Genomic DNA, 13716 nt, shown 5'->3' with positions numbered 1-13716 from the left:
TCTCTCCTATTTTTATTCCGATCTAATAAAAAAATTAATAAAATATTGTTAATATAATTAAAAAATAATAATAAAAATATTTAAAAAATATATAAAGTTTTAATAATATAATTTACTTTACTTTATTATTATTATTACTTTTATTATTATTATTAATATAATTTATTTTATTAATTAATTTATAAATAATATTCGGTATTCATTTATAACTACCGGAAATTTCAAAAATGAAATTTCCGGTATTCATTTATAACTACCGGAAATTTCATTCATTCTGAAATTTCCGGTATTCATTTATAACTACAGGAAATTTCATTCACAATGAAATTTCCAGTAAAAAAAATTCTTTTAAATTTTTACAGTTTTATCAAGGGTAGTTTGGAATGGTTTAAAGCCAACTTTCTAATTTTCAGCTTGGTCCAAATCCTGAAATGGTTTAAAAGACTGTATATATTAGCCCCATTCATTCCATTTCTTATGGTTATTTATTTTATTGGATCCACGCAATTATTTGTGGGGAACTGATTATCTGATCCCTTGAGTATGCCAAACCCCTTAAAAATCTAAATTGCCTCTTACTCAATTGCAAGATTTACTTCGGTAATTTATGGGATTCACACATACAGTAACTACCAATATATAGAGTAGAATGCCCTTTTTCTCTTTCGATCTAGTTTCCAAATAAAAAACTCTCTAAACTCCAATTTCTCTCAAATTCAACTATACTATCATTTTCTTACCTCAAATCTACACTATAATCTCCCTTTTTCATTCATCAACTTTTAATCATTAAGAAGTAGGTTTTTTGTTTTTATATTTTTCTAAAACTGTGTTTTTGATTTTTGATCCTCTCATCCTGTAGTTATTTACGTAAAAATACACTATCTGATTCCATGATACAATAGTGTCTCTGACCGAAAATAGAAGAAAATGCAATATGCAGAACCAAAAACAATAATATGCAATACGCAATAAACGACACAACCAATATATATGTTGAATTTGGTTTAAATATCATATTAAAAAATATGTGATACATTTAATAGCATTTAAATATATTCCAAGGTATTCGACATCATCTTCGTTTGTTACTTCAATCGGGTTGTCAGCATTTGATTTTTTTGATGGTTGGACACAATTTTCAATTTCCATGAGTTCATCAAACAAATATATCATTTCAAAAAAACAAATTCTCCCATGATTCTTATTTTGGTTTGTGGTGCACTCTCCATTCTACAGATATTAGAGGTATTGAACAACCTGAATGTGCAAACACTATAAGGGGGGAGTTGAATTGTGTTTGTCAAAGTTGATAACTTTTTTATAATTTATAAATAAATAAAAAACTAGTTCGATTTTGGTGACTTACTTGGAGTAGAAGCAATCGGATTCAGAGGCAACAAGCAATGAAAACATAAATAATTTGTCACATAGATTTATCATGGTTCACTACTAACTTGGCTACTTCTAGTTCCTCATTTAGAAGACTTTAATCCACTAATTCAAATACCTTGAATTACAAAGTACTTGACTCTCCAATTCAAACTTCCCGAACAACCTGACATCCACAAACCTTTAAGGAACTAACCACTTTGACCTTACAAGACAAGTCTTCTTCTAACAACCTGAGAACCCCATATTTGAGAAGGAACTAAACCATTACTGGGTTGGATAGAAAAAACTGAAACTTTAAGTGTTTGTTTCTAAAAGGGGAAGTACCATTACCAATTGTACATTGACCAATGATCTGACCTTTTTGCTTTCCTCCAAAATTCATTGTGCCTCATTTGCTCAGTGTTAGTTCTTGTCATATGTTGCGAACATCCACTGTCCTCCAAATATCAATTTTTAGAATTGCATTTGTTGTTTTAAATTCAACACTTTGATTCTTTAACACATTAACTTTTTTAGTTAGGTTTGCATTTTCTTTTCTAAGTGTTTTTAGTTTTAAAGACAATTTCCAATTCTTATTTAATAAATCATTTAAAGTAGTAATTAAATCAAATCCATAGCAGATAATGTTTTTCTTGTCAAAATTTTAATTCATTTCTTTATTGGACTGCTTGGAATCTTTTGAACCTTCTTCTCCTTCGATTTTAAGGCCAAAGTCTTATTTTTCTTCTTGGGTTCATCTTCTTCAAACTCAATTTCATGTGAATTGAAAGAGTTGATTAATTCTTCTAGCTTAAGAGGATTCAAATCCTTTGCTTCTTGAATGACAACGGTCTTAGATCTCCACTTGTTTGTCAGACTCATAAGGATTTTCTTCACATGATCAGCAGTAGTATAACTCTTCTCAAGTATGTTTAGTTCTAAGACCAGGATCTGGAAAGCATTGTTTCAATATCTTCATCTTCTTCTATCTTGAACAACTCATACTTTTTGACTAGGAGGTTGGCCTTTGCTTCTTGAACTTGTTTGCTTCCTTCATGGGTCAAAAATCAGACTTTCATAAATACTCTTTGTTGTCTCCTTGTTGGTGCACTTGTCAAACTCTTTGAATGTGATTGCATTTATCATGAATGTCCTGGACATATGATGCATCTTATACATCTTCTTCTGATCAGGTTCATCTTTTTTCTTGGAATTTGAATACCATCAGTATCCATTGGAGTAATATAACCATCTTCCACCAAGTCTTAAAGTTCAGGATCTTATGAAATATAGAAACTTCTCATCATGTCCTTCCAGTACTCAAAACATTCTCCATCAAATAGAGGTGGTATGTTGATGTTTCCTCTAACAACTTCTTCAATGAATCCATACACATTGAACCCTTGATCTTTTCTCAAACAATGTAAAGTGCTCAACCTTAAGACCAAGCTCTGATGCTAATTGAAGGTGCAAACAAGAGAGGCGGGTTGAATTTTGTTTGATAAAGTTGAACATTTTTTGATAATTTATAAATAAATAAATAAAACTAGTTCGATTTGGTGACTTACTTGGAGTAGAAGCAATCGAATTCAGAGCCAACAAACAATGAAAGCATACATAATTTGACACATAGATTTATCCTGGTTCAACACTAACTTGACTACATCCAATCCCCTCATTCATAAGGTTTTAATACACTAATTCAAATACCTTGAATTACAAAACACATGACCTTCCAATCCAGTCTTCTTAAACAACTTAACAACCCCATACTTTTGAGGAACTAACCACATTGACCCTACAATCTAAGTGTTCTCCTAACAACCACATTGACCCTACAATCCAAGTGTTCTCCTAACCACATTGACCCTACAATCCAAGTGTTCTCATGACAACCCCAAATTGAAGAAAGAATTAAATCACTATTGGGTTGAATGCAAAAGGTTGGAACTTTAAGTGTTTGCTTATAACAAAACTGATAATAATAATAATAGCGCTCACACTAAAAATAACACCTAGAGAACATTTATCATTCGAACAATTGTTTCTCTCTTTGAACTCTAAGATTGCTCTTTTATGCTTTTCGATGATTTTCTTCTTCAGCCTTGAATATCTAATTATAGTTAAAATTTGGGCTTCAATTTAGTCCCTGTTTAATTCTGAATTGTATGTTGTTTATATTAGGTTTGTAATTTATATAGATTGATTTTGTAACTATTTTGTTTAGATTGAGATTGTAAATTCTTCAGATTGATTTTGATCGTATTTTGTTCAGATTGCATTTATAAATTTTTTAGATTGACCCTGTTCATATTTTGTTGTAGATAAATCTTCTTCAAATTTTGATCATTTCTTCTTTTATACTCTTTGAAGTCAAATATATTGTTCTCATAAAATACTATTTTTATCATCAAAACTCTAATTATAAAATCAACTTGGTTCCAACACAACCTTCATTCAAGTATACATAAACATAATGATATCATGTCGGACAATTGCGTGATTCTCCCCACCGTTACTAAGATGTGTAGTGACAACCTGAAATCTACAATTCTCATCACCAACAATATCCACAATTTTATCAATATATGAATGCATGAAAATAGGTATATGATCAATAAAGGGAATATTTGACTTTAGGAATGAATTATGTGAATGATCCCCAATAAGTGTGCTTTTCTTTCTTGGACATGAAACTTCAATTCAGAAACTGAATGGTCTGAATGTAGTGAATCAACATGCTCCCACAAAGACGCAATCATTTTTGGCGTACACATAACCTTCTTTGGTGCGCCCTTGGTTTTTACCTTCTTACTAGGTGGATTCATAGACATTGTTTATGAGAAAGCTATTTCATGAATTTGCTCCTTGATAGATAGCTTTGTGCTATAATCCGCTTTGTCAAATCATTCCTGAAATACAAAATTAGCAATTAGTTTCATACCATAATCACATGAATTCACTAAATTAACAATAATTTAATTTAACTAATTAAAACGTACCTGAATCACTTTCAACTCTTTTAAAATAGAAACATCTAAAGCTTCTTCTTTTATGGAAAAATCATCATAAAACTATAGCCTTTTCTAATGAATGTGTACCTCATCAATTCGAATAAGTATGCCAAAGATAAAATTATCTATGTTGTAGATGTTCTTAATAGCCAAGTTAAAACATCAGTTATGGTACCTGAACAGTGGATGCTCGGGACATATGACGAGAGAAAAGTCTGTGTTGTCAGACCTAACCTTGATCAACAAAGGCTTAGTGACTTTTGGAGGCTTATGTTCTATTTACTGGCTAGAGGCAAAGGAATCTTTGTAAAACCAACCTTTTTAACTTAGCAGAACAAAAAGTCAAATGTTTTGTGTCTGTGAGTAATGAGTAACTTATTCGACACAAGATATTAGGTAATGCCAAAATGAGGTTAATCTCAAAATTAAACAAATTCCAACTTGTTAGAGGCTTGCCATATCTCAAGTTAAAATCAGAAGTTCTTTGTGAGGCTTGTCAAGTAGGGAAACAAACTAATAGTTTTTTTGCATCAAAGAATATTATTTCCACTAGCCGACCTTTGGAGCATCTAGACTTTGACCTTTTTGGTCCAATTAAAATTGCCTCGTTGAATAGTAAAAAGTATAGACTAGTCATTGTAGATGATTACTCTAGATAGACACATGTTAAGTTCCTTACACACAAGGATGTGTCTCATAAGGTATTCACTACATTTTACAAACAAGTGAAAAATGAGAAGAAATTCTCTTTACTAAGTATCTATAGAGATCACGGTGGTGAGTGGTATATTACACGATTTCTCATCCCCTAGAACACCTCAATATAATGGTGTTGTTAAAAGAAAGATTCGTACTCTTCAAGTAATAGCTCACATTATGATGTACGAATAGAATGTTGCTAAACACTTTTGGGCAGAAGCAGTCAATACGTCATGTTACATTCCTAACAATATCTATATCAGACCTATTTTGAAAAAGACTACTTATGAATTGTGGAAAGGTAAAAAACCCAACATTTGTTACTTTCATCAAATTCGTTGTGTGTGTTATGTTTTAAATACTAAAGATAAGCTTAGCAAGTTTGACCTTTGTAAAAATGAGAAGAAATTCTCTTTACTAAGTATCTATAGAGATCACGGTGGTGAGTGGTATATTACACGATTTCTCATCCCCTAGAACACCTCAATATAATGGTGTTGTTAAAAGAAAGATTCGTACTCTTCAAGTAATAGCTCACATTATGATGTACGAATAGAATGTTGCTAAACACTTTTGGGCAGAAGCAGTCAATACGTCATGTTACATTCCTAACAATATCTATATCAGACCTATTTTGAAAAAGACTACTTATGAATTGTGGAAAGGTAAAAAACCCAACATTTGTTACTTTCATCAAATTCGTTGTGTGTGTTATGTTTTAAATACTAAAGATAAGCTTAGCAAGTTTGACCTTTGTTCACAAGAAGAAGAAGAAGAAGAAGAAGAAGAAGAAGAAGAAGAAGAAGAAGAAGAAGAAGAAGAAGAAGAAGAAGAAGAAGAAGAAGAAGAAGAAGAAGAAGAAGAAGAAGAAGAAGAAGAAGAAGAAGAAGAAGAAGAAGAAGAAGAAGAAGAAGAAGAAGAAGAAGCAAAAGAACCAGAAAAATTAGAGGATACAAGAAAATTAGAGGAACTTGACAAAACATCACAAGATGAATCTGATCAAGTTAGAATTAGTCATGTTAATTCAGAAGCTAAAACTGGACGGAAGTACAAGTCATCTCATCTAGAGACTCTAATTATTGGAAGTGCAAATGAGCATTTGAAGACCAGATCATCAATAAAAGACACAAGATTATTTGGTTGGCTCTTATCAATCGAACCTACCTCTGTTGATGAAGCACTAACAGATAATGGTTGGATATTTGCAATGTAAGAAGAACTTAATGAATTTAAAGAAATGATGTTTGGGATCTAGTATCCAAACCAGAGGATAAGAGACCTTATTGGAACCAAATGGGTATTCATGAACAAATCAAATGAAAAAGGATAATTTTTCAGGAACAAGGCTAGACTGGTTGCTTAAAGGTACAACCAACAAGAAGATATTGATTACACTAAGACATTTTCTCCATTGGCCAGGTTAGGGCCAATATGCATCTTATTCTTATTTGCTGCTTATAATAGTATGTTTCAAATGGATGTTAAAGTGCATTCTTAAATGGTTACATATGTTGAAGTAAAGACATTTTGGATCTATGTTTTAATTACAACAAACCTTATGAAATAAATGATTAAGTTTTATGAATGGGGGTCTACTAATAATTGAAATTGAGTTTTATTTAAGGAACATGAATTGCATAAGTGAACAAGCAATAAGCCATTCACATCATCAAAGTGCATAAGTATCTACTCAATAATGAAAAAAATCTCAAAAGTAATATATCATATATCAATCATTTAAGAGAATGATTATTACATCTTCAAGATAGCATTTTCATGAAGAAGGTGATCAAATGCACTCATACAACAATCAATGATCACACCATGATATAAATCAAAGCAAATCATGTCTTAAATAAATTGGAAATTGATGACTAGATCATTATCGAAAAACAAAGATCATTTTGGTTTATTAAAAATAGAAGTCTAAAAAATGAAGATCATTCTAGATTATTAAAAACAGAAATATGAGAAAACAAGACTATTTTGGTTATTAAATAGAAAAACGAAGATCATTCTAGTTTTCACAGCATTAATCCAAAAACATTCTGGTTTATGAAGAACAAATCCTTCTTGAATTCAAGATTGTTCTAGCATACGAAAATGCTTCAAGCTACATGGAAAATGACAAGCATTTATTACAAAGGAACATAATTCTATGCTCAAGATTTTTTTGGACAAATTCATCAAAAGAATCAAAAATGTCAAAGCAATGATAAAAAGTAAATAACAAGATTAATCTCCAAAATTGATGGCTAAGATAAGCAAGGACAACTAGGACATTGTTGCTGCACCTTTTTGCAGAAAGCACATCATGCTTTTAAGACAAAGGATTTACATTAGACAATTGCTAAATCCTTATGCCACATTTTTTTCATACAACACAAATCCAAGAACGTTCTGGTTTGCGAAAGAACAAAGTCTTCTTTAAATCAAGATTGTTTTGGGTTGCGAAAAACTATCAGTCTTTATCACAAACTATCAACATTAATTATAAGAGCAACATAAGTATATAAACAAGATCATTTTGGACAGATTAGTTCAAAGAGAATCAACAAAGGCAAAGCAAAAATCAAGAACCAACAACAAGATCAATCTTCAGATTTATGATTAAAAAGTATAACAAGGACAAAAACACCAACACTGCATCTCTATCAAAAGCAACATGCGTACGACGCATAAAAACATGACACACAACAGCTGTCAAAATTCAACACTCATGCAAAACAGAAACGAAGAATATTCTGGTTTTACAAAAGAACATTATGGTTATTCTCTTTTAAAGGTAAAATTAAAACATATAATTTTTCGCAGTCCAAAGCACAATTTAAAGAGTATCAAGACTGCTAAAATCAATGATGAAGTCCACAACTCGAGCTGAATGCCCAAAGGAGGAAAAAAATCTCAAGATTGATCTCCAAATTAATGAGTTGTGAGAAAGGACACAAGTACATTGTACTTACAATTTTCTGCAGAAATCTCTGCATAATTTTGATTGCAAATATTACCAAACTGACATTTCACAGCTTATTCACTCACTCATTCACGTTTTGCATCAAACCCAAAAGCAAGAACATTATTTGTTTGTCAAGAATGTTCTGGATAACAATATAAACACATGTGTAATTGCTTTAAAATAGTTATAACACTTGGGAAGTGTGTCCAATGACTATATTCATTTTAAACTGAATATTCAAAGCCTTTTATCATCTATAAATTGAAGATCAATTGGAAGATGAAGGCAAGATTAAAATTTACAAATCTACCAACACTTGTTCAAGTAATAACAAGTCAAAAAACTCTTCAAGCAAACTCTAGCTCTCTTCACTCTATCTTTGGATTATCATTTATTGAGTTTGTCTTTATTTATCTCAAACAAGTGTTAAGAAGTTTCAAGATCCCAAACACTTTTATCATACACATCATCTGTAACTAAAATCTATCTTTTATATTAAATTGAATATGTTTGTAAAAATCATTTCTAGGTTGAAAGGTGAAGATTGTAATTGATCACGGTTTGATTAAGAGAAAATGAGCGAATGAGAACATTCTATTTCTGAAACACATAGTGAAAATCTCACGGTTGTGAGGACTAGACTATCCCGAGTTGGATGAACCAATATACTTTTTATTCATCTTGATTTAATTTAAATTAAGCACATGAATCAAAATTTTAAAAGGGTCACAATTCAAACCTCCCTTTCTTGTGATTGGCATTGCGACTTCAATATTAATTAAAAATTATATGTAAAATAACCCCCATAATTTCAAAACCTAGGTTTCTTATTCATGTCTTTAATCTTAAGAAATCACTATATGATCTAAGCTTAAGAAATCCCTATAAGCTTAAGAAATCTTGTTATTCCGATTTATGTTGATGATATTATATTTGGTTCTATTAATAGCAGTTTTTGTCAAGTTTTTGCTAAGTTAATGCAACAGGAATTTCAAATGAGGGTGATGGGAAAACTGAAGTTCTACTTAGGAATTCAAATTCAACAAAGTCAGAATGAGATTTACATTGATCAGACCAAGTATACAAAAGAGCTTCTCAAGAAATTTAAGATGAATGATTGCAAACATATGGCTACACCAAGGCATCCCACTTGCTCACTTGATAAAGATGCATCAAGAAAGAAAGTTAACTAGAAAATATATAGAGGATTGATATGGTCACTTCTATATTTTACTGCTTCCAAACTTGATAATTTATTTAGTGTGTGTTCGCTCCAGATTTCAGAATGGTCCAAGAGAATCCTACTCAACTGCTTTTAAGAGAATCCTCATATACTTGAAAGGTACCTCTAATTTTGATTTTCTATAATTTGTTAATTGAGTACATGTTAGTAGGATATTGTGATGTTTACTATATTGGAGACAAAACTTGAAAGAAAAACACTAGTGGAAACTACACTTTCCTAGGTGAAAATTTGATCTCCTAATCAAGCAAAAGACATCATGATTGTAATGTCAACAACATAAATGAAGTACATTTCAGCAATAGGATGAAGCTGTCAACTACTATGGATGAAACATCAATTGGAGGACTATGAAATAATCGAGAGTAACATTCTCATATTATGTGATAATACATATGCTATTTGTCTTACTAAAAGTCTAATTCTACATTCTAGGGGTAAACACATAGAAATAAAAACATCACTTTATTAGGGACTATGTTCAAAAAAGTGTGTTAAACATCCAGTTTGTAGACACTTAACATCAATTGTCTAACATATTCACTAAACCACATGTTGAAGAAAGATTTGAATTTATTAAAAAGAATATGAACCTAGTATTTTTATCTGATTAATGTTATGATCTGTTATATGTTCATAGGAGTTGTGTATTTCCAAGCTTAATTCTCTATTGAATGGTGTTAACTAATTCGTGAATTGTCATTTGATTTTGTGTGTGTGTGTGTGATGTAAAAAAAAGGGAGAAAGAGATTTGAGAACAATGTGTGTTCTGTTTGCATGTTTGTTTGCTTTTTTACTGTATTTTTGTTTAAATAAGTTGTTATCAAAAGTATTGTTTTGTCATCATAAAAAATGGGAAGATTGTTGGCACCAAGTTGGTCCCTTGAACATTTCCTCTATGTGGTTTTGATGTTAACTAATATATTTTGTGAGAACAATTTATTGCACTCACGACTTCATTAAGTGTGCAACAATTAGAACAGGAAAATCAGAGAAAACAACCAGAGGAAGTCACCATAAGAAGTCATCAGATAAAGTGACCAAATGAAGAAAAAAGGTAAGAGGAAACAAAATTGAATAGGTCAACAAAACCCTCAGAATCAAACAAATGCGTGTTCTGGAAAAAATACACACATATGCCTTTAATAACGTGCTAGTGGTAGTTATGCGTGTCTCTAGCAACTCAACGTGTTTATAGTAAATCAACGTCTGCTCCGAAGACTGAAGTGTACTTGATAGCATTTCAGCAAGTGTACTGAATCGTTGAAAGTAATAATAAAACGATAGTACCGATTGTCGAATTCAAGGATTGCATTTTACTATCGAATTATATTTAATTGCTAAAATTGAACAAAAAGTTCCCAAGTTGATTGAACCAATATTTAGAATTAATAACAGAAATAAAATTGACCTTTTATAATAAGAAAAATGTCAGGGATGAGTTTCACTTCGAATCCAACCTTGGTGTCTAATTTGATCCTAGTTATTGAATTTCTTTATTGAATTATTATCGAATTCTCTTTATTATGCTTGCCCTAATGTCTTAGTGACAGAACCTTTAATTCCAAAGTAACTCCTAATTCCTTAGTAGATTTAAGATTAGAATTAAGCATTACCGTACAAGAATTCTCTTTTTAAACTACTGCCTCTGCAACTAATTTAATTGGTTTCATGACCTGCATCTATGTCTAGACTACAAATTCATGAATTTCTCATCTCAAGCATTTGTAAAGTCCACAACTGTTTCAAAATACAAATCGTAGAACATTTTAATGTTGATCAAGCAATAAAAAGCATTAAGCACATAGATGAGAAAAATAATTCAATAAACTCATTCATATAACTTGAAATCAAATCATAAAAATAAGGGTTTCATCTTGTTACACTGAATCGTTGTAAGTAATAATAAAATGGTAGTACTAAGTGTCGAACTCAAGGATTGCATTTTACTATCGAACTATATTTAATTGCTAAAATTGAACAAAAAGTTCCCAAGTTGATTGAAACAATATTTAGAATTAATAACATAGATACAATTGACCTTTTATAATAAGAAAAATGTCAGGGATGAGCTTCACTTTGAATCCAACCTTGGTGTCTAATTTGATCCTAGTTATTGAATTTCTTTATTGAATTATTACCGAATTCTCTTTATTATGCTTGCCCTAATGTCTTAGTGACAAAACCTTTAATTCCAAAGTAACCCTTATTTCCTTAGTAGATTTAAGATTAGAATTAAACATTACCGTACATGAATTCTTTTTTTAAACTACTGCATCTGCAACTAATTTAATTGGTTTCATGACCTGCATTTATGTTTATACTACAAATTCATGAATTTCTCATCTCAATTATTTGTAAAGTCCACTTCCGTTTCAAAATACAAATCGTAGAACATTTTAATGTTGATCAAGCAATAAAAAGCATTAAGCACATAGATGAGAAAAATAATTCAATAAACTCATTCATATAACTAGAAATCAAATCATAAAAATAAGAGTTTCATCTTGTTACACTCATCCCTAACAAATAAGATTTAGTTACTCATGACAGAGATAGAAAAGATAGAGATTAGAGAAGAATTACAAGAATGATCCTTGATAAAACTGCTCTAATCCTGTTAGAAACGACCGTCTTTGAGTTTCTATGTTATGGCACAAGTCTCCCAACTTCCCAATAGTCAAAAAGATCCTTAAACAATGAAAAATTGTGTTTTTATGAATGCTGATGCGCGTCGCGCGTCCCAGACGTAGGATTTGCGCTCCGGGCGCGCCTGGACAGTGCCGAAAGGCTGGAAATGGGCCTCAGGTGCAGCTGACGCGCTTCAGGCGCACAACATATGCTATCTGACGTATACTACATTTTACGCCTCGTTTGAGTCTGTATTTGGTTCCGGTGTCTTCATGAAAGTTGTAGATATGGATCCTAGATTTCATTTGCATTTGGTTTGACTCCAATTGGACATCTACAACTCAAGATATGGCTGAAATGCTCTACATAGGTCATGTTGATATCTCACCAAAATCCAGCACTGCACTAAAACAAAGTAACAACACAAAACTCCAAAAAATTCCTACTTAATCAAGGAAATAATAATATAAATATTTCATTAAATCAAAGAACTAAAATCAACAAAATATATCAAATAACTCCTTAAATTAACTAATGATTAAAGATAAATAAGACTAAAATCAATGAAAAATATGCATATGATGAAGAGTCATCAGTACTTCTAGTTAGCATGCCTCTGATGAATCTGTACGTCTGCCTCTGAAGATCCAGTACGTCTATGAAGATTCAGCGTGCCTTTAGAGTTTATATGTCTTTGATGAACAATAAATGTTGCATGCCTATAATGAGCAATAATTTTAGCATGCATTTGATGAACATATTTTTAGCATTCCTCTGAAGTTTACTTCCAACATGCAATTAAAGTCTGAAGCAATTGTTCAAGTCTGCATTTGAAGTATATATTTCATTGACTCTAAAGACTGCAGCGCGCTCCAGAGGGTTGCCTCTAATACGTAGCACACTCTGAAGTTTCACTGACTTTGATAATGCAACAAATGTGAAGTTACCATGCTACTAATTCTAAGTCACATTGTTTTGCCTTTGACGAAACTATTCAAGCAACACAACATATGATTCCAACAATCAAGTCAATGACTATGAAGAATAAAAATCAATTATTCTGATGGAGAAAAGTTAATGACTCTAATGAAAGGTCAAAGACTTTGATAGATTGAGCAAAATATTGAATTGGACTTAGTTGTATCTTTACTTTTGAAGGTTCAAGAACAAGTCTAAAATTGTTTATGCCCAAATAAAATCAAGCATATGAAGAAAGACTCAAATGAATCAATTTGCAAACGTAATCTGAATAAATATGCACAATATCTTTCTATAAAATTTTCTCAAATTAGATTGAGAAGTAAAATATCAAGATCATATCAATGTGAACTATATTTGAAAGAAATAATTATTGACTAAGCTAGAAAAGAGATACGTGTTCCTTATTTAGATATTTTAATTTAATTTTTTTATTTGAAATTGTTTTATAATTCAAATTATAATTATTATAGAGGTGGACTCTAGTGTTAGAATAAATTTTATAGAATTTTCAAATAGTTCATTGATATTTTAAAGTTTTAAAATATCTATTTTTTTATTTATAATATCTACATATTATAAATGTTTATTGAATAGCATTTAGTCCTGAATACTTTGAAATGATTTAGTTTTCGAGTTGTTACGTTTTTTTTCGTTACCAAACTAATTGTATATTAATCGGATCATATTTGTTTAATTATGTATAAATTATATATAAAATATTACTATAACTGGAATTACGTCGATTGTTGTTTTATTTTTATTCAAAATTTATTTTTATTAGATTTTTTATTCAATTGAAATATTACTAAGTTGTCCAT

This window comes from Cicer arietinum, chromosome 2 (assembly GCF_000331145.2).
Source record: "Cicer arietinum cultivar CDC Frontier isolate Library 1 chromosome 2, Cicar.CDCFrontier_v2.0, whole genome shotgun sequence".
NCBI lineage: Eukaryota > Viridiplantae > Streptophyta > Magnoliopsida > Fabales > Fabaceae > Cicer > Cicer arietinum.
This window is presented reverse-complemented; position numbering follows the sequence as displayed.